The sequence below is a fragment of the Phlebotomus papatasi genome, chromosome 1, assembly GCF_024763615.1.
Source record: "Phlebotomus papatasi isolate M1 chromosome 1, Ppap_2.1, whole genome shotgun sequence".
Classification (NCBI taxonomy): domain Eukaryota; kingdom Metazoa; phylum Arthropoda; class Insecta; order Diptera; family Psychodidae; genus Phlebotomus; species Phlebotomus papatasi.
Window position 1 is genome coordinate 55,445,053 of NC_077222.1, and position 20,244 is coordinate 55,465,296.

General features: G+C 35.3%; 1 protein-coding gene across 4 annotated transcripts in view; it reads right to left on the reverse strand.

Moving 5' to 3' along the window:
• LOC129807452 (octopamine receptor beta-2R) overlaps window positions 1-19,503 on the reverse strand; it is an 81,917-nt gene extending 62,414 nt beyond the window's left edge. For all 4 annotated transcript variants that reach the window (XM_055856789.1, XM_055856766.1, XM_055856742.1 and 1 more), the window contains exon 1: window positions 18,478-19,503. The gene's annotated coding sequence lies outside the window, so the exon portion shown is untranslated. The remainder of the gene's footprint in view (window positions 1-18,477) is intronic.
• Window positions 19,504-20,244: the final 741 nt, after the last annotated feature.

Consider the following 20,244-nt stretch of genomic DNA (forward strand, 5'->3'; position numbering starts at 1 on the left):
AGAAAATTGGACTATTAAGCATTTTTTTACGAAAATCTCGAGGAAAACATACACTTTCCCAGCGAAATAAGACTTCATCAGATGTTTTTTCTTTTACTTCTATCAGTAAATCTGCTTAAGGTAAGTGTGATTCTTTTATTGCCAATTCAGTGCATCTTGACCATATAATTTGCTTTGTTTTGATGTGGAATTTTCCACATTTCGCTTTAAATTGGTACTAGTCGTTCTCAGAGTCAATGATGTTCAAAATATGTTCTGTAAGACAGATTGGAGAAGTATCAGAAAATCCGATGATTACAATAGGTGTGATTATGAGAGAATCACACCTAAGTGACTATCTCAATGCAGTGAAAAAATGGTTTTCCAAGTGTAATAAAAGCATGTGTTAGAAAAATAGCATAAAATTAATTTTAAAATAAGTGATACCACCCAGAAGAGGTTTAAGCAAATAGATGCGAGTTTCATCTAATGAAGTCCAAATTTTTGGGTCTGGTCTATTGATGTACAGTAATCATGAGGCTATATAAGTGGCCAAATTTTGTACGTAGCTGAGCAAACCGGGACAGCCTTGTAAAAATCCTTACTAAATTTTAATTTTCCTCTAAAACAAAATCGAAGGGATTTTGTAAGATAAAATTATGAACCTTATAAGGAAGAGACTTTTTTGACATAGTGGTATGATTGATACGGCTTATATGGTATTGCGTAAAAAAATCTTGAAACTTGAACATCATTTACCGTACGAAACTACACAAGCTTCCCCTAGGCGATTTTATCTATAAATTGCAAATAACCTTTGCAACAGTTTTACAAAAAGATTTTATCTAAATATTCTGCCATTTCAAATTATTGCCAAATAACTTAATAACACTATGTGTGATCATAAAAACATAAAAGAATGTTTTTTTTTTCTCCTTTCAAGATTTTTTATACTTTTATTAAAGTTTCGAGAACAAAAACAGATTAAATTGGAAAAATATATTATCTGTCACATGGAAAATTGTTCTAGACGTCTGTTTGAAATTGCCCCTCATGTATTTCCAAATTTTATATTAAAATTTTCACATACCATCTTAGAATATCCAGAACTAGGCACCTTATTATTGTCATGAAGAGTATAAATCTTTTCCTATTATATTATTGATACGTAATTGCAATATTTTAAAAATTTTACGAAAGTAAATAGTCCTATAACATTTTCTTTTAATTCAGTTTCACACCTCTCTAATAATAAAACTAAAGATTTTAATATACATTATTATATACATTGAGCTGATGAAATGATTCAATACCACAAATTCGATCCCTCTCAAAGAAATATAGAGAAATATACCACACAGAACAACCCCATCTTGCCCAATTTTTTACATTAATGGTCTCTATTCTACACATTGCGAAATATTTTCATCAAAAAATGCATTCTTGAAGAAAATCACATGCAACACTGTCTGTTGGTGGAGACGTCAAAAGTCTGTCAAAATGCATTTTTTGACGAAAATTGCTTCCAATGTGTAGAGGCCTTAAGAGAGCTAATTTGTCTTTATTTTCTCACGAAAAAATCCTTTACAAAATAAAATCACACTGATTGCCAAGAATTTACTAACATTGGCAACGTTTGATTGCTCATAAGGGCAGTGTTTTCTCTCACAAGTGGCGCTTTTATTCAATTTTTATTTTTAGAACTTTTATTTAATAAGTTTCTACAATTTCCAAAGCTCATATTCCATTGCTCGAACTCCACAGAGATAATAATCGTAATAATCTTTAATTGATTTTTTTTTCAAAGTTTCCCAGTTGAGTGAAATATTACCTGTATCTAATGATAAGTTAATCCAAACCAATTCCGCAAAATTGGGTGTCAAACCTTGATTCGTAATCGCACGATCTTGGTTAATTTCTTTAGGGAAAAACAACAGCAATATGCTCATAATTTGATTCCAGAAGAGTACATGTATATCTACCTCATAAACAGACAACCGTCGTAAATACTCAATTTTGAGCTCATAAAATTCCCATAAAATCCTTTTTCGCACGTTCGAGAATGAAGCTATGGGAGCTCGAGCGAACTCATTAATAGTGAAAAATATCAAATATTCCACGTCACCAATATACTATTGGAGTTGAGATAAAAGAAGAGAAAGGATATCGTTTCAAAAGTGTGAGATAAAATTTAATGAATATGCTCATTGTGGCTTTTGGCAAGGTTGTTTGAAACGTTCTATATGTCAGTCCAGGATCCCGTTTCACTATCCTTTGCAATGAATTTCAATAGATAGTCTCATATTCGTAAATTTTATCGGAAATATCTATTAAAAAGATTTCTACTGACATCACTTATTTAACGAAATTAAAACATCTCTAGTCCAATTATCTCATACATGTCAAGTTTAACGTACGCCTAATCGTGAATGCGTCAAAACATTAAACCCCAGGTTAAGAGACTGAAATGGCGAAAGAGGCGCTAATTTCAATCACAAAAATCAATACGAATAATATTTTTATTACTCCGTCAATTTTCCAAGAAAATTCGTATATGTGAATCAAAGTTGATGCTAAGTCAATTAGGAATTTATAATCTAGTCATGTGAATAAATTTATGAAGCTCCTCTCGCTATGGCTGTGTTGGAGTTTCTTCCAGCTATTTGTTTTCCGCAAAATTTCCGAGTGATAAATATTCTATAAGCATACTTTTTGCTATAAGAAGAGTCTTTCCGAAGACACTTCTAGAGCGATATTTAGTTTGTAATTGCAATTTTGTTAATATATCATCTCGGTGGAAAATTACTCCATTTTAGTGCCATTTCCCAACTGATGGTGGGACTTATTTAGCTTCATGTTCCCGTAATTATAGATTTTTGGTTTATTTTGTATTTTATTGAATACTTCCGTAGCAACATTTTACGACACATTAAACTCATTCTGAGGATGAAGTTGTGGCACTTTTGAGGTGGTTTCCTATTGACCTGAACATTTTTCGTGTAGAATCATATTAATGTATGATGAATTTGTTGAATAATTTCACCAAATATTCAACGTTAAGGTCAACCAGGGTGCTATGCCAAAATTCTGTCGGGATCAAAAATAATAATCTCTCAATAAAGGATTTTACAGCCAGACACTCTTGTATGATTGCCATTAATTTTTCATAGAAAACTTCCCTCAGTAAAACAGGCCAAAATATTCAATCTTTAGGGAATAAAACAAGACTTTATTGCACAAGATTGTTATAATATGAAATTTAAATGGGATTTCAAAAGAAAATTCTCCTCATCTCTTTGTTTTCTTTTTAGTCTCTACGCAAATTGACAACAATTGCGAGTAGAAGAATATTTTTATTGCTCGTACTCCAGAAAGAAATAATATATTATATACAATCTTAATATTTTTCAATTTGCTAGCGACCTAGAAGTCAAACGGTAAGAGATATCGATTTACAATCTTCGGTAGTCCTTCAACAAAGCGCCATACCGTAATACTGGCTTCAGACCTAATGCCGGCTTCAGACTGGAGGTTTAGCCCAGTTCCCGAAGGTCTCAAAAATCTTAATAATAAACAATTTTATTGATTTTTCAAAATGTAATTAATCATTTGCCCTTAATATTCAATCCTAAACAGCAATTTCCTAAAAAATCGTGCTTGATGAGGAATTAGAGGAGTTAAGCCAGATATCTAAGCCTTAGGTCTGAAGCCTGTATAAGGCTTAGCCATATGGCTTAACTGCTATAATATCTTGCCAATCACGATTTTTTGGCAAAATTTAATTTAGGATTGGATTATTAAAGATAAAAGACCTATTAAGTTCTCAAAAAGCGATAAAACTGCTCGTTATTTAAGATTTTGAAACCTTTGGAAATTGGGCTAAACCTCTAGTCTGAAAACCGCTTAAGGCACATTTACTTTCTATTTCCACGAGTCAGTTCTTTAGCACAGATGAACATTTCGTCTTGTAAAATATGATCGGATAGCTCGCCATTTTGGATTTTTCAAGGTTTAAGTGAAAATACTCCAGAGAACATTATTTCACAACTCATTTAGTTAAGTTTTATTTAAAAAATGTTAAATTTCTAAATATGGCAATATCTTTTCGTTTTTGAAAAACCTAGAAACCAGTTTCAATGGATAGTCAGTAGAAAGGGTTGGCAAAGCTTTTCATGCTTTACGAAATTACTTCACAAAGCATGGGACAAAGGTACCTTCTCATCGTATAGGGGGGAAGTAGGGCACCTTTGAATGTGGGGCAGCTTTGAAATCGGGATGTTTCTCCTACTTTTAAATGAAACTGAGCCATATTATAATGTAATTTACCTTCTCAATCTGTTTGTGCAGCTAAATTTTATTGGTGAAAAATCTTAATTTCAAAGCTGCCCCATATTCAAAGGTATCTCACTTCTCCCAATCGTTTATCAGTTAATAAACTATGTGCACCGATTTATAAACCACTCAAAAAAATTCTAGATTGCTTCGGAATAATAAAATTTAATTTTAAATATAAATTACTTATTGTGATGCATAAACGGTTCATTACCAGGTTATAACCGATTGCAACCGGTTTTGACTTGCCAAAAATGTTAAGAACTTTCTAAAGATCCCAAAATTGTTATTAGAAATAATGCAAATGAATTTTTGAATATAAAAATGGAATACAAACGCACAACTCATTTTCGAATAATCCAAAAAATATGGTTTTTGATGGCAAAGGAACTTGTTTATACATACCTTTTTCTACATATTACGAGTCCTTAATTTTTTTTTTCGAAAAATAAAAATTACAAAATGGCGGCCAAATGAGACATTCACTAGAGCTCTTCGTCTTAGCACTCCCTTATTGGCGGGTAATCTATGGATCAAAATTCTTGTCTAACAAAATAAGTCTAAAACGATTTTCAATTTTCATAGTTAAACGAAGAAAATTCTAAAATATGAACTTTTTTTCAGAGTTTTTCAAAAAAGTGAATATTTTGAGACGAAATATTGACTTTAGCAATCTTCAAAATAATATTTCATTTTTTTTTTTCAAACACCATTTTTTCAAACCTTTGTTCATTTTAATCGGTCCATAAGTTTTTTCTTAATCTTGCCCGCCAATGTAAAGCAATTGGCGGAAAGGGACAAATTTGTACTAAATCAGCCAAGGACCGTTTTACTTTTGAATTTACTATCTGCAAAGCATACCTCTTTTATATTTATAACTATTTATTATATAAAGCTCGAATGAATTATTATTATTATTATCAAAATGAGAAGTGTAGGAAAAACGCTTGAAAGTTTTGAATGTTCGCCGAATGCTAGCAAATCTGATCGGCACTTCATTATTTTCTTCACTAGCACTGGTAAAAATAAAAGGATGGGTCATATTATTTGATCCTTTGAAATCATCACTAATTTCCCTTGAAATTTTGTGTGTACATTTATCACGATAGATTATGTTTTATCGCAAACTTACTACTCATATCATAAGGTAAAGTACCCTGTAGTCGGCCGGGTTCTCAACTCGGCCAGTGCGACTATTTATTCAATTTACTTAGATTTGTTAAAATATGGTCTTACCGATTTAACATTATAAGGTGTATTATATTATATATAACATAAATCAGTGAAAATTTCATAGTAGTTGACTATAAAACGTTAAAAAATTGGTTAAATAATTCAACTGGCCGAGTTGAGAAACCGGCCGACTAGAGGGTACTTTACCTTATTTCTCTCATCTTAGCGAACACCAAAGATAACTTTTCCATTGTTTTTATTGGTTTATTTTGGAGTTAAATAAGTGTCAAAACAGGGATACTTTCAAAGGATCTCCGGTGATCATTTCATTTTTACCAGTGTATCTTCAGAAATACTTCGAATTGACATCTAAAATTTTTATGGTATATTCTTAGAGAGTTTATCTATCGATTTAAGCGATTTAAGCCATAAAAAATATAGACTACTTTTGACCTTGTAATTCAGGCTTTCCCTTTAGGAGGGGTCTCCTGATAGTTTCAAATTTCTATCTCTAACCGTTTGCTCAAGCATGGTAACGGATGGATGAACGGATGAACAGTTGTACAAACAGTAACCTCATTTTTCAAAAATCGTAAGAATAGGGATCCCCGAGTGAGATGGAAGGTGAAAATTTAGGATGATGAAAAAATCAAGGGAATATACTGTTCCCTCTATGGAGTTTGAGGAGTAACAATGTCAACAAAAAAAATCGCGTTGTGTTTAAACACATGAATTCGAGACTTCTGAAAAGCTAGAACGCTTTGCCACTGCTTTTCTATAACCGTACCTTTAATATTTATAGAGTTTTTATTCTCTTGCTTGTCTATGAGACAAAGTATGCAAATAGCATGAAAGTATCCCAAAGAATATTACAAAGTATCTTAAACAAATATAACGAAGTATTTGATGATGGTATATAAGAAAGTGAAGTTTCTTTTCTCTGAATATGAAAATAGTTAACTTCTTTTGTTGGCCATAGCGCACAAATTTTTGTTCAGGCAATCTTTTTCAGACATTCTTATTAATATTTTCTTTCCTTCGTTATCGAGACCTGCTGCGAAGTTAGTAGATACAGTTATAGAATTATAGGCAAAGAATATGGTAACAAAGAAGGGAAGTAATGAAGATGTATTTTCCTCTCATCAATTAATTTTTTCCATACATTTAGATATATATACCAAGTAGATAAATCTTGAGTTAGAGACAGGGAAAAATACCACTTGTCTCTTACATTGCTCGATCTTAATTTTATACGCGGACGAGAGAGAAATTTTGGCGTTCATCGATTTTTTAATTACCGAAAATTGGCACCCTTCGCGGTTGTGAAAAGTCTGCAAATGATTTTTGCTCACTCAACCACTCTGTTTGTACACATTGGATGGTTTTCATGGCGAAACAGTGAGGGATATCGTAAATCTAATTGGTTGTCTGGAATAGTGATTTTGCCTTTGACCACTCGTTTAGATTTCACCTAAGGGAATCCACTAGCGATGGCTAAATCAAATTATCCTCCATGTCCGCTTTGTAATCAATAGGGTTATTCACCGTGACATTCTTTAATTGAGTTCTTACTTTGACGAGTTCTGCGGAAATTCTTTTATCACAACTGGAGGAAAAAATATAAAGTGTGCACTCTCAGTTGGAATATAAATCCTTTTCGAAACTACATTCTAATTCAATTAGAGAGATTATAATTCAATAACAATTAATCATAAGATAATATTTTAAAATTTATTACCATTTTTTATAGAGTTATCATTTTTATATAGAATTCTTTAAAGAATCTCAATTAGTCAAAGCGAAGTGTTAGCAAAATTATATCTTTTGCACATCTCAAAAGAAGATCAATGATTTATTTAATTTTCCAGGTTAACCAAATTACCATTATACATCCTCACATTCAAAAGCTATTCATTCATTATTTCTAGCTATTCTGGCTGAAAGTCCTTACGTCTAAATATTAGTATGAAAAGTCTTTCAAATAATTTATTATTATTATTATCCAAAATATATTTGATCTAATTGAAATCATAAGAAATAGGGGGAAGTGGGTCAACTTTGAAAGCACTATTTTTCGTATATTTCTAAAGGAAGCTCTGGGCTTTAAAGTAATGTCATTTTATTTAGATATACAAAAACAATTGTGGATATATGTCTAAGGCCAGCTTCCTTTAGAAATATGCGAAAAAAAGTTTTCAATATAGACCCAGGTTCAATATATCTCAACCACCCCTTACTCCGTTTTATAAGAAATAATCCATAAATTTTCAAAATCATTCCATTTATGCTTTATGTTTTTAACCCCGTTAAGGTTGTGAAGTAAAAGCAACGCATTTTTTAATTTTTGTGTTTGCAAAATGAATAAATTTTGTAAACTAGATTATTTACTTTAACAGTGTATTTAACAGTGTAACACTAATTTTAAAATGATAAAATTAGAGCACACTGCGAAGTGTTTTTTTACTTGCATATATCTATTGTTTTATAATCTGTATAAATTTATTCGAGTTGTGAAATATAATTAGCGCAAAATTATTTGAAAACTCGTCCAACAAGTAAGATATAATATTAAAACAATGACGAAGGAATATTCTCAAAGTGCTTATGAGTTCGAGCATCCAAGTTCTAACTTTTATATATTTTGCATCAATAGAGTTTTTCTCGTTTTTTCTCTATCAATGCTCTTCTAAAATTATGTTTATATATATAGAAGTGACCCAATGCCTTGTAATTCCATGTATATAAAGAAATTAAATTTCTTGTGACCCAATTCCTCCATCATCTGCAACTTTTATTCCTGAAAAGCTCTATACTAACTATTTAAATGTGCCTTGTGAAGCCGGGCTTTTGCCCTGAAAGATTCCTCATGGAGACCAAGGCTTATCGCGGCCAATTGCCCGGCAGCGACCCAGCTCTGTGCCCCCATCCGAACTCTTCCAGGCCATGTTACCGACTGACTGACAGTGTCTCCTGTCAGCCAATTCCCCACACGGCGGGCAACAGAACTATATACCGCCAGTAAAAGGCCTTGCTTGGAGCGAGAGGCGGGAAATATGAATTTCCCACAAACAGGGAAGGGAATCCACCAGCCGGGCTCTATTTTGCTATCGGTGGAAAATCTCGACAACAATTCGGCCATCCGACGACTCACCGTCCTCGGTGTAGTCAGTACCGAAAGGGATATATAGCACCTATAACACCATTGCCTTGGTACTACTTCCAAATCAATTTTCCCATACGGTGACTGGCTCTGGCCTCAAGAACTCCATCCTGAATCAGCTTCAACAGCTGCCGCAGTTGCTTCCTGAACATGCGACATGCAATATGCTTCTTCATTATCAGCATAGTCCATTCCAAACAACTTCCACCATAGTGCTCGGAATGCTTGCCATAAGCAACTATCCATCTGTTGTAATTGAATACCAGACCAGCATTATGTTAAGGAACTTCTGCCGTTTTACTCCGCGTTCACTATCCATTACGCTTCTCCCCAGACTTTACAGAATTGTTCCAATCCAAAACTACAGTACTGTGTTGGAAACTTCTCCGCATCCCATTAACAATAACTGCATCCCAGAATTCCAACAGCACTGCACACCTACCCGGAAACTCCACCATACTATACACCATACTACACATCAGTTCAAGTACACATCTGTGTCCCTATGTGTAACTGCTTATTTAGAATCCACAGAAATGTGCACTTGTCCATAGTGTTCACCGGATCTACAGAACTACTCGGGGATCTTCTATGGCATAAGCCATAGCGACCGTCCGCGCCCCGCTTACTTCTGGTTTCTTATCCAGGCTTCCACAGATCTGTATACCTGTCCGGAATACCCACCGAACCTGCAGAACTGTTCAGGGACTTCTATGGCATCAACCATTGCGACCGTCCGCGCCCCTTTACCCGTAACATGGTTTTAGCAGATCTGTACACCTATCCGGAATGCCCACCGGATCGACAGAACTGCCCGGGGAACTTCTATGGCATAAGCCATTGCGACCATCCGCGCCCCATTGTCCGTGACTGCTTACCCCGACCTTCAAGCAGAACTATACACCTGTCTGGAACGTCTTCCAAACCGACAGTACTGCATCGGGCTTCTACGGCATTAGCCGTTGCGTCCATCCGCCGCCCTCTATCCGTAACTGCTTGCACGGATTTCAAGCAAAACTGTACACCTGTCTGGGACGTCTCCCAAACCGACAGTACTGCATCGGCTGCTACGGCATTAGCCGTTGCGTTCATCCACCGCCCTCTTGTTTGTATCTTCAGCGGCTTCCAGAAATTTGAACAGAACTGTATCGTTCGGAATGACTACCGAACCGACAGAACTTTAATGGGGAATTTATTAGTATAGATAAACCATCGCAATCAACGCACTCTGCCCCTTTGCGTCAATTCGAAGACTTCCCCATTTTGAATATTTCTCCAATGATTAAACTTTATCCCGTTTATAGAATTCTGCATCATTGCCAAATTACCTTAAAAGAATCTGGCAAAATAGAGCATGATTAATCAATCAATACAGTGTTCATATTTCAACATAGAAAACATATGTGTTACTTTATCTGTTGGCCACACAAATTTATGAAATGTTTCAGCACACATTAAATATATTCAAGTCCCTACAACTCCTGTCCTACCATCAAATACCATTAAGAATCACACATTACTTCAACTTTTCAGCTCCCTATAATATCCTTTTTTTTTATTCTCTTCTCTCCACACTTTATTAACTTTCTCTCGGCGACGGCTCCATCATATATGTCGCCTTTATCTAAAGATGAGGACTTCACACAATCTGCCACATTTCCTTGTTTCCAAATTAGTTATCAACACCTAACATTGATGTGAACATGGCTATTTGCATCAGTGTGTAACTTCTACCTTAATTTCGGGTAATATAACCAACACCGGATCACTTCTCCTGAGCACTTGCCCAACCATCTCAGTGCTTCAACCGGTGCTCAACCCAATCAGAAGACCTTCTCTGCCTTATACAACCTATTACTGCCAAATTCCTCCGAAGACTGCCCAATCTCAGCCACCGCAGCAGTACTGCTTGACTTAAAACACAGCCATTGCTTAGTTCAACCCTGCCTTTTCCTTGTCCTTGGCCGCGGAGAACCCAGTAAGTTGTGGATCACCGAACGATCCAGGCAGGATTCGTGTAAGGACTGCCACTGTCAGCTGCGAGTAAACGATTCTTCATAAACAGTCCCTGATTATGGGCTAACCGTGGGTTGTTAGACTTCACACCCAAATAAAGCCCTAGATGCAGCACAATCTCTGGAGGCTTCTCTGATGCCTCCTTCACATGAAGAGAGTGAACTAAGTGTTTCATTGGACAACCCCTACATCACACCAAAACATCACCAGACATAAGCCGAATGGTGCGTGGAAAAGCGCATCAAGAAACCCAGACAACCATTACTGGTCCATTGTTTACCTTCAGCCATTCTGGGGGCCATTACAAGGGTCTTTTTAATGGGAAGGTGGCTAATGAGCACCATATACACTGGACTGAACGGCCTGGTCTTCAGCGTGCTAAGCCAATCTTGGATCCAGACAATAAATGCAGAAAGAGATCGCAAATCTCAACATTACCTCAGTTAAGAACGCCAGTTGGCCCGCCTACGGAACACTGCTCTCCTGGCTTCCGCTTGAAAGAAGTAGGCATCAGTAGAGATGAGATTCGCTTACACTATCCAGAGGATAAAGATGACAATATTCACATCCTATAGCACCACCCATCATTTGGGTCACACCGAAGAACACTCCCGGGCGACAGCGTCCATCTTACTGACTGCGATGAAACTGTCCAAATCCGGAGCTCAACCGTTCTTCACCACAAACACCAAAACAAAGCTCTAACAATAAAGAGGATAGGCACTATAGACTGACCAGTTGCAGGGCCTGGGCCCACCTTGGGACCATCTTAATACACTTATAAAAAACTCAACCCTCACGCGGATGAACACCACCACTAACTCAACATCATTCATCATCATCAACTAGCATCCTACATTAATCACCCATCAAACAAGCCATATTTCGAGGTATCGCGAGCAGGCTCTGACTTCCCAAATCCCGGGCCGAGACCGCTCGCTGAACGCGAAATGGGTATCTTCCAACTAGTCAACTCCTACTAAACATTCAACACCGGAAAAACTTCTTCCCTCATCCCTAAGCCCTTCACAGCCCAGATACATCATCAAGATGGCATCTGTTTCATCGTTGAGGGGACCTCAGTAGCGTAACAGGCAAGACCGCCGGATCCCAGGCGGATGAGATGCCCAGCCTGACTCTCAAAGTTGCGAGCTCGAGCCCCGCTCTTTGTAAGCAACTAAATGTCACGAAAAACACCTTCACCATGATAAAACGTAATACAAATACACCGCTTCTACCCAAAACTCCGGGCGGTACGGAAGGAGCATCTACATCTCGGGGAAGGCGCTCCTGGGCGGTCCACCATGGTCCTAGTACACCACTCCAAGACGGCATATACGACTTTAAGCATGACTACATTGCAAGAAAAAAATATCCCTATACGATTAAAACAATAATCGTTGGGATTACAAGGCTCGTTGATTCGAGGATTGATTCCCATTCTCTTGCTATAATCACCTCAACTCCCATTATGTTACACATTTCAGCTTCCTACTGGCTGTTTCATTAATCCTCAACATCCTCAACTCAACATTCTATATAACTTGATTCAGTCTTTTCCCTGTTTTTGTTATAACGCACAACCTTTGACATATCAGCCGGATAATATGACATCACAGATTCCTTAAACTACAGTAGACTCTCTCAAATTCGGGCATATGGGACCGAAATGTCAGCCGAATTAGACAGAAATTCGGGCGACAACTTTTTGAAATGCAACGATTTTTTTCATGTGCATATAGATATTGAGTTTACACACTCATATATAACGTAAATTGCATGAAAATCCGTCAATAATGCAAAATCACATCAAAACTAAGACAAACCATGCCAAATTTGAGCATATTTGATTCATTTGATAATCATAATCCAACTTGAAAAAAATGACAATTTTTTTTCAAATGTAACCGCTGCCCGAATTAAAAAAAGTAGCCCGATTTTAAAAGAGCCGAATTAGCGAGTCTACTGTACCACCTACAGCACCGTGACGTATTCTTTTAGATTTTAACTGGCATACATTTCATAAGAAAATCGTCCCAATCCGGACTTCCACGCCAGTCCTGTTCAATATTATCTTTCTATCCCTTTTGTTATCAAAACACCCAAGACACATTTCCCTCGTTCTGCTCCGCCCATGAGTCAATACCTCTTTTGTGTTCCATTTGTGATGTAGAAAAATTCTTTTCCTACTCAAACTCAAAGAGTTTACGACATTCTGGCACCTAAATGCAATTCTAGAGGTTATGGGCATCCCCTCAATGCCACACCTGGTCCCTAAGTCGGAATAAAAACCTCAACATCAGCATCCCTCCTCCTAGGGAATCCATTGAATTCACCTCCCTGGCAGTGGACACATTCCATTATCCAAAAATCCAAAAGCGATTTTGGTATTCCCGGGAAATACGCACTTATTTGCAATTTGCATGAGATATTATATTAGATATTGTATTAGAAACACCATGTTTCCGCTGTGACAATCAGAAGAAAATACCCTTCAATTTGAGAATACTCAAAATTTCCTGATTCCCGGCTGCCATGTTTATTTATTTTTTTAGCTCCCGACTCCTCCAGCTTCGTCCTCACTCTCCACAACATTAATTACCCATCCTTGTAGTCCCACTGAAGTTTCTGAGCATTTTCCAGTCTAACCTAAAATTCCGCATTCTTGAATTGCATAGGATTCCCGGACACTGACTTGACTTCACTCATTGCGACATAAGATTGATTACTATATCTGTCAATTGTTATCCGCACTTATTGCGTTCCCAATTTCTAGACCAGCGCATGTGGGTCCCATTCGCCTAATAAAGAGCCCCCTCTGGTACAGAGTTGGAAGAATCCAGAGTTTTATCCATCTCTCTGCGCTGTAATGTAAACAGGCTCTCTCCTGAGCGAAATATGCACATTATGTCTTCTATCCTCAAAAGCCTTCTTCCATGACACCGCTTGTTCTCCTTCTCACCCAGTAAAATGATCTGTTCACGGCGTTAGGCCTTCCTTTGACCATTTCATCACATCTCTCCCGAATATTCACCAAGCCTTCAACAAACTCTTCTACGACAGAAAATTTCCCCCATCTGCATAACCAATACAGCCAAAATATTTTCTGCATCTCCACTTGCTTGTTGCAATCTTTTATTTAATTCCAAATCCTTTTAATCTGGATATAAATTAAGAAAAGGAATAAAACACTTCCCTTGAGAAATTACAGGAAAAAAAACAAAACAAAACAACTTGACAGTTTTCTTGGCTCCATCGCCATCTATCTCTTCAACTCACAAAACTGTTATAAAATGCTGTGAGTTGAGAATGTTCTAAAATGGTATTTCCCCGACATGAGCTTGTAGGACTTGAATACATTTTACTCTCTCAAGATAACCATGAGCTCCCTAATTGAGCCCCCCAATATCTAGAGATTCCTCCAATTCAATTCGAATAATTCAACCCAAAATATTGACCCAATTTAACTGAATTAAGTCAAAATTATGTACTTATCCTTGACACTCGCAGACGCCATTCGCCATTTTCCGCACAACTAAAACCACCACTGAATTCTCACTATTCCTCCTGTGGAAGGATTCCAAATCCCACTACTGACTTGAAGCCGGGCTTTTGCCCTGAAAGATTCCTCATGGAGACCAAGGCTTATCGCGGCCAATTGCCCGGCAGCGACCCAGCTCTGTGCCCCCATCCGAACTCTTCCAGGCCATGTTACCGACTGACTGACAGTGTCTCCTGTCAGCCAATTCCCCACACGGCGGGCAACAGAACTATATACCGCCAGTAAAAGGCCTTGCTTGGAGCGAGAGGCGGGAAATATGAATTTCCCACAAACAGGGAAGGGAATCCACCAGCCGGGCTCTATTTTGCTATCGGTGGAAAATCTCGACAACACTTGTAAGGTTTTTTTGCAAAAAAGCACAAATATTTTTTGAGCCTTTTCAAAAGTAAATACATTGAGTTACCTTTGCCAGTAATATCAAAATGCCACTTTTTGGTCCTAAATTTGATTGTACGCATAATTTAAGTGAATTTAATGGCTTCCGGGTTATATAAGTTCGATTTGCATGAATGCTTTCGGTTTTTCTCAGTTATAACTTTAATAAAGATAATCTTGAACAAAAAATCTGCCCATATAAAATGAATTAAAAATGAATTTTTCTTCATAAAATGGATACCAAACATGACGTAGACAGACCATATAACCGGTTACTAGACTACACATCCGTGCTTCATCCTGTTTTAAAATAACAAATTGGGAAATTATCCTATTAAAAATAAGCTGAATTTGGTCATAAATTAACTTTCAGTGAGGTCTATACAGTTGCTTAACCTATAAAAATCCATGAAAATCGGCAGCCTAACTAAACGTCAGTTTCAGGACAGATCGATAAGCCATGAACTATTTCATTTAAAAGCCTGGATGAACCCTGCATAGGGCTTTGTTCTCCCATTTTTAAATGGAACTGGACCTTTTCGTGATATAATTCATACCCATGAACCAATTGTGAAGCTAAATTATATATGATGAAGCTCAGTTCCATTTAAAAATCGGAAGAAAAAATCGCTATTTAAAGGTGCCTCAATACCCCTGCTCCTTGTTTTCCCTCTATTATTCAAAATTAATTAACTATTGTTCGGTATGGTATTATCGTCCATATATTGCATAATTATTTTGCAGCGTAGCAACATTTTTGATTTTTTAATCTAATATAATTTTGCATTTCTTCTTAAAATGTAACTGTGAAATAAAAACATATTCTAGATTTAAATAGACTCTATATGATGGATTTTAAATAGATTTTTTGTGTTAAAAGATTAATCGAAACTATCATACCCTGAGATCTTAGGATAAACGATTAGAGGTTCGTTTTATAAATTTCTTTATTTGATTCACCATTAAATTTTACATGATAAGTATTCTGGAGGATCAGTCTCAGTATATTTGGGGTCTTTAAATTACATAGAATATCACTGACAAAATTGAATGTACGATTTTCTCTTTTAATTCTGTTCGCAACTGACAAGAATTTAGGTAAATAGTTTTATTTTCTTCTTCATTGCTGCAAAGGTTTTTACGTTTTTTTTTTGGAAAACTTTGCCTATAAAGTAAAATACAATTTTTGATAAAGAAGTTTTGACATTTACGATCTGGATTTATCGACCAATATGTTATTCAACTACCCATAATTTGAAAGAAAACACATAAAATCTACACATTTATACATCCTATGCTATAGAAGATTTTCCACAAACATTAACATCAAATTTTCAATAGTTATGAAAGTGCATGGAGCAAAAAGATTTTAAAGTAAACAAATACTTTTCATTATTCCACTCACTTTCTTTATGAAAGTGAGACGGTAATATAAAAATAAACAAAAAACTATGAGTTTTGTTTAGTTTTTTTATTGTTGCTTTTAACGTGTTCTCTCTTAAACTTCAAAAATATTAATATTTTAGCAAATGCCTCCGGTCTCTTTTCATTTAAACTTTTGACGTAACACTTTTTCTATAAATACTACGAAATACATTTGCAAATTTGTACTTCATAAGTCATTCTTGAAAACGGAAAATAATTTATAACTTTTGAAACTGAGTTTCTTTATTTTAATACTTCACTTCCCATAGTATAAATGTAATAATTTTGATGTTATAAATTAAAATTAGTTTAAATGAAACAGCCATAAAATGATAAAAGTTAGTAATGTATTTTTTTTAAATTTTCTTTTTATGAAAGTTCAAAGCCTTGAGGTTTATTTAATCAACACGAACGTTGATATAAGATCTTTCATTAAAATTCCAAGACGCATTAAAAAATAATAATATCTTAATGAAATGTAAACATTTAAATAAACTATTTAAATAAGAACATCTTGACACTTTCAATTACTAGCCGTATTATTATAAATGTTTTATAATTAAAAACGAATAACGTTATTTTAAAGATACTCTTTCTTCAAAAAACTTGCATTGCTAACAGTGGCCTGACATATATATGTATGTATATTGCAATTGATATTGAGCTGCTATATTTAACCTTCTAACCCTCTTGTCTTTTATATACAAAAGAAAGTAGTAAGAAAATGGTTTTATGGTAATTATGATTCCTTAAATTAAAAAGAAAACCATCCATTCTCCATTATCTCTTTTTAGTTTAGGCTTTAGGTTCAAAAGTATAATTTCTTTTTAAATTATATTTGCTTCCAAAATTCAACCTTTTATTTTTTTCTTTTTATTTAAATAAAATGTACTAAATAGAATGGCATGTGTTTCAGTAAAAAAAGATTTACTTCAGTCTGATTACTTTAAATCCGTAATTTTTGTTGAAATTGGGATTAAGTTTTTTGCTCAAATATAATTTATGCCCCTCTTTCTCGGATTTGTCGCCAAAACTGGCAACAGTAATGTATACCGTAATGTCAGAATAAGTTCAAATTTTTTAAAGAAATTTTATTAAGATTATGACTGAGGGAACTAAAGCAATTTTAAATAATTAAAAATTTTATTATCACAATAAATGTGATGACTTCTTGAGACAGTCTCACTTGATGGAGAATTAAAAATTTCAAAACTTCGAATCGCTGCTCTTGTTTGCACAACTTATTAAACTTAAGACGCATGTTAGGTTAAGCCTATCACAAATATTTTGGTATTTAGTTTGAAATAAAATAAATATATATTTGCATTTCATATCTCTTAAGCCGCGAATCTTATACAAATTATGGATTTTCAGTAAGGTTGTAATGAAACCAACAAGTCAATCGAATCAAAAAAGGTGGTAAAACTAAATTTTATACAATAAGCTTTTTACCTAATTTATGATATTATACTTCATTATTATTCAAATATTTCAAAAATTGATTAATGCATTTAAAGAACTTTATCTTTAACTTTTAGTTTCTTTTTAATGCCAATAGAATTTTCAGTGCTTTCAATATTTTTCTTTTTCAAATAAAAAAAAATGTTTTACCAGATTACTTGAGAGAGACAATAAAAATGTTACAATTAAAATTGGTACAACATTGCTACAATTAAAATTGAAAAGAACAAGACAAGGCGCATTAAACTTGTACTTTTCAGAGAATTTATTGAACAAAAATGTGTTGTACCTTGATTGTAAAAAAAACTGCTAAATATTTAAATTGTTCTTATGAAAACCAGAAAAAAATTGTATAGCGTGTAGATGGTATGACAAGTGGTTTATAAATTCTTGAAAGAATTCAAAGAAAATCTAGTCTTTATAAAAAGTAATTTCCAATGTTGGATTTTGTGAAAATATAAGTTTTAGTTTGTGCTAGCCATAACAAAAAAATCGAAATCGGTATCGGATAATTTTAAATTTGACAATCATATAACTTTTCAAAATCATAAATATTGGAAACGTGATAAATACGAAGCTGAGTATATCAATTGAAAGTTGCAACGTAGTATTACCGTCTTAAGTAAACCCAACTTTTCTATATTTGATATCGCTCGATCAGCAAAGTTTGCTGCCTTCGGTCAGAATATTTTTTTTTGCTTCTTGTGGGCATCTTGAGAAAATTGGCTGAGCAAAGTGAGTGGAAAAAGGTTCTGTGATTTCTAACTCTTCTCTTCCAAGTCATTGTTAAGGCCTCTATGTGTCGTTTGATGTGAAAAATTGCAAACAATATGGGAAGCTGACATGAAATGTGAATCTCAATTTTGCATGCGATTGTTCACATTAATTTATTTATGTCCCTCACATCTCACTCAATCATTCAATCTCTCTGCCATCCACCCTCTCCTATTCTCCCACATCTCATCTCATTTGTTAATTGCATAACAAAACTCACATTTTGTATTCCAACAATTGAACTGTTAATCACTCCCGTGGTGTTCTCCCAATGTCGGCGGCAAGTGGTAAATCTGCACTTCAGAAGCTCTATAGTAGAGCGCCAAAACAGTTACAAAATTTTATGTGTACTCCTTGTACAATTTCGTCGTTGGTGAATTATGGTTTACTCTAGTCCTGGCCATTTGCACTGAACATCGTGCGATGGATGTGCTGAGGATGCTGGAATAATGTGGGCCCACCTTGAGGGTAATTTGAAATTTATCTCTGAGCACCCTTGCGGAGAGAAATATTTGATCACGTTCACGCACTCGGCCTATACGTGGTGGCCTATAAAAAAAATCCCACGGAAAACTCTTTCTTTTTTATTTTGGCAATTTCACAACACTCAAACTCATTATTGCTGGCAAAGTGACGGGGACATTTTTAGCCACAAATCATATTTTTCACTCAAAAATAACATTTTCTATTTTTTCTTATATTGCCTCAGAGAGAAGAGAGCCTCTTGGTCGCACCAGAATCACTCAACACTATATACAGGAGTCTGTACATGCACTATAGTGGCAGCATTAATAGATTTCCTTCAAGTGTATATAAGAGGGAATCGGCTCACTGATTAATTATACGTGAACGTTGAGGACGTGGGGATGTGAAGGAGTCATGGGAAAAATCTTCGGTGATTTATTGATAAAGAAAATCCCTGGCGGTTTCTGTGGATTGCTCTCAAAAATACTTTTTTTAAAAAAAAAAATCTTTCTCTTATCGCACTTTACACTCAAAAATTTCTTTTGCACATTCGGAGGTGTCCAGTGCTAATACCTAACCCAGATGATGCCAATTTCGCGAGAATCCCACCAGATTGGCACACTGGAGCACTGCTCTGGGATCAATTGATAACAAACTAATCACCTCAGTTGGGGAAGCACTTGCACAAGGCTTCAGCACTGTAGACACTGTCCGGAGCGTACGGCAAACACAAACATCACGGCATTTAATTGTGAACCAACTGACTGTGACTGGGAACGAAAGCAGAGAGTTGTGATAGCAGAAGCGCCAGAACACAGAATTTCTCTTTCGTGAGCACCGGAGCCCCACTCGTGAGAATCTCTCTGAGACCAATTTTAAACTTGGCTCTCTCCCATCAATTTGCAAGGGTGAACGTTGAGTGTGTGCGCAAACGTGTGCCTGAATATGTCGCTCATTGAACATACTACGGCATATTTCACGATAAAGCTCACTACAAGAGATAGATCGGAAAAAAGCTTTCAATTCAAGTAGTTTTAGTTTGGAGCATGGAACTTTTAAATCATAATCACCAAACTTTAGTCTGCTTTCAAGTAACTTTCCCAATCCTAAATATTTCTTAGACATGATGATAAACTTAATGTACTAAAAATTTTAGTATTTAGGTGGCTAAAACTCGTGAAAACTCGCATAAAATCGAAAAATGAATGTAGAGGTGAATGGGGTAGTTTTACACAGTTCAACTTTTATTCAAAACTCGTTTGCCAAATGAATACAAAGTAGGGGAGACCAGGGTAGAATTAGCCACTAAATGAAATTTTTCATTAGGTAAAATTTGTAAAAAAAAAATGTTTGTATAAAGCTGATAAATATTTCAATGAATAGGAAGGGAAGTATATATTAAGAATAAAGAGTGGTTTCCTCAATACTCCTTCTAAGGCACATTTATTGTACGTGGGTAATTCAGCCCCGGTCTCCCCTACATACAAGTTAACCAAGTTCATGTGGCTTCTCTTGAATATGA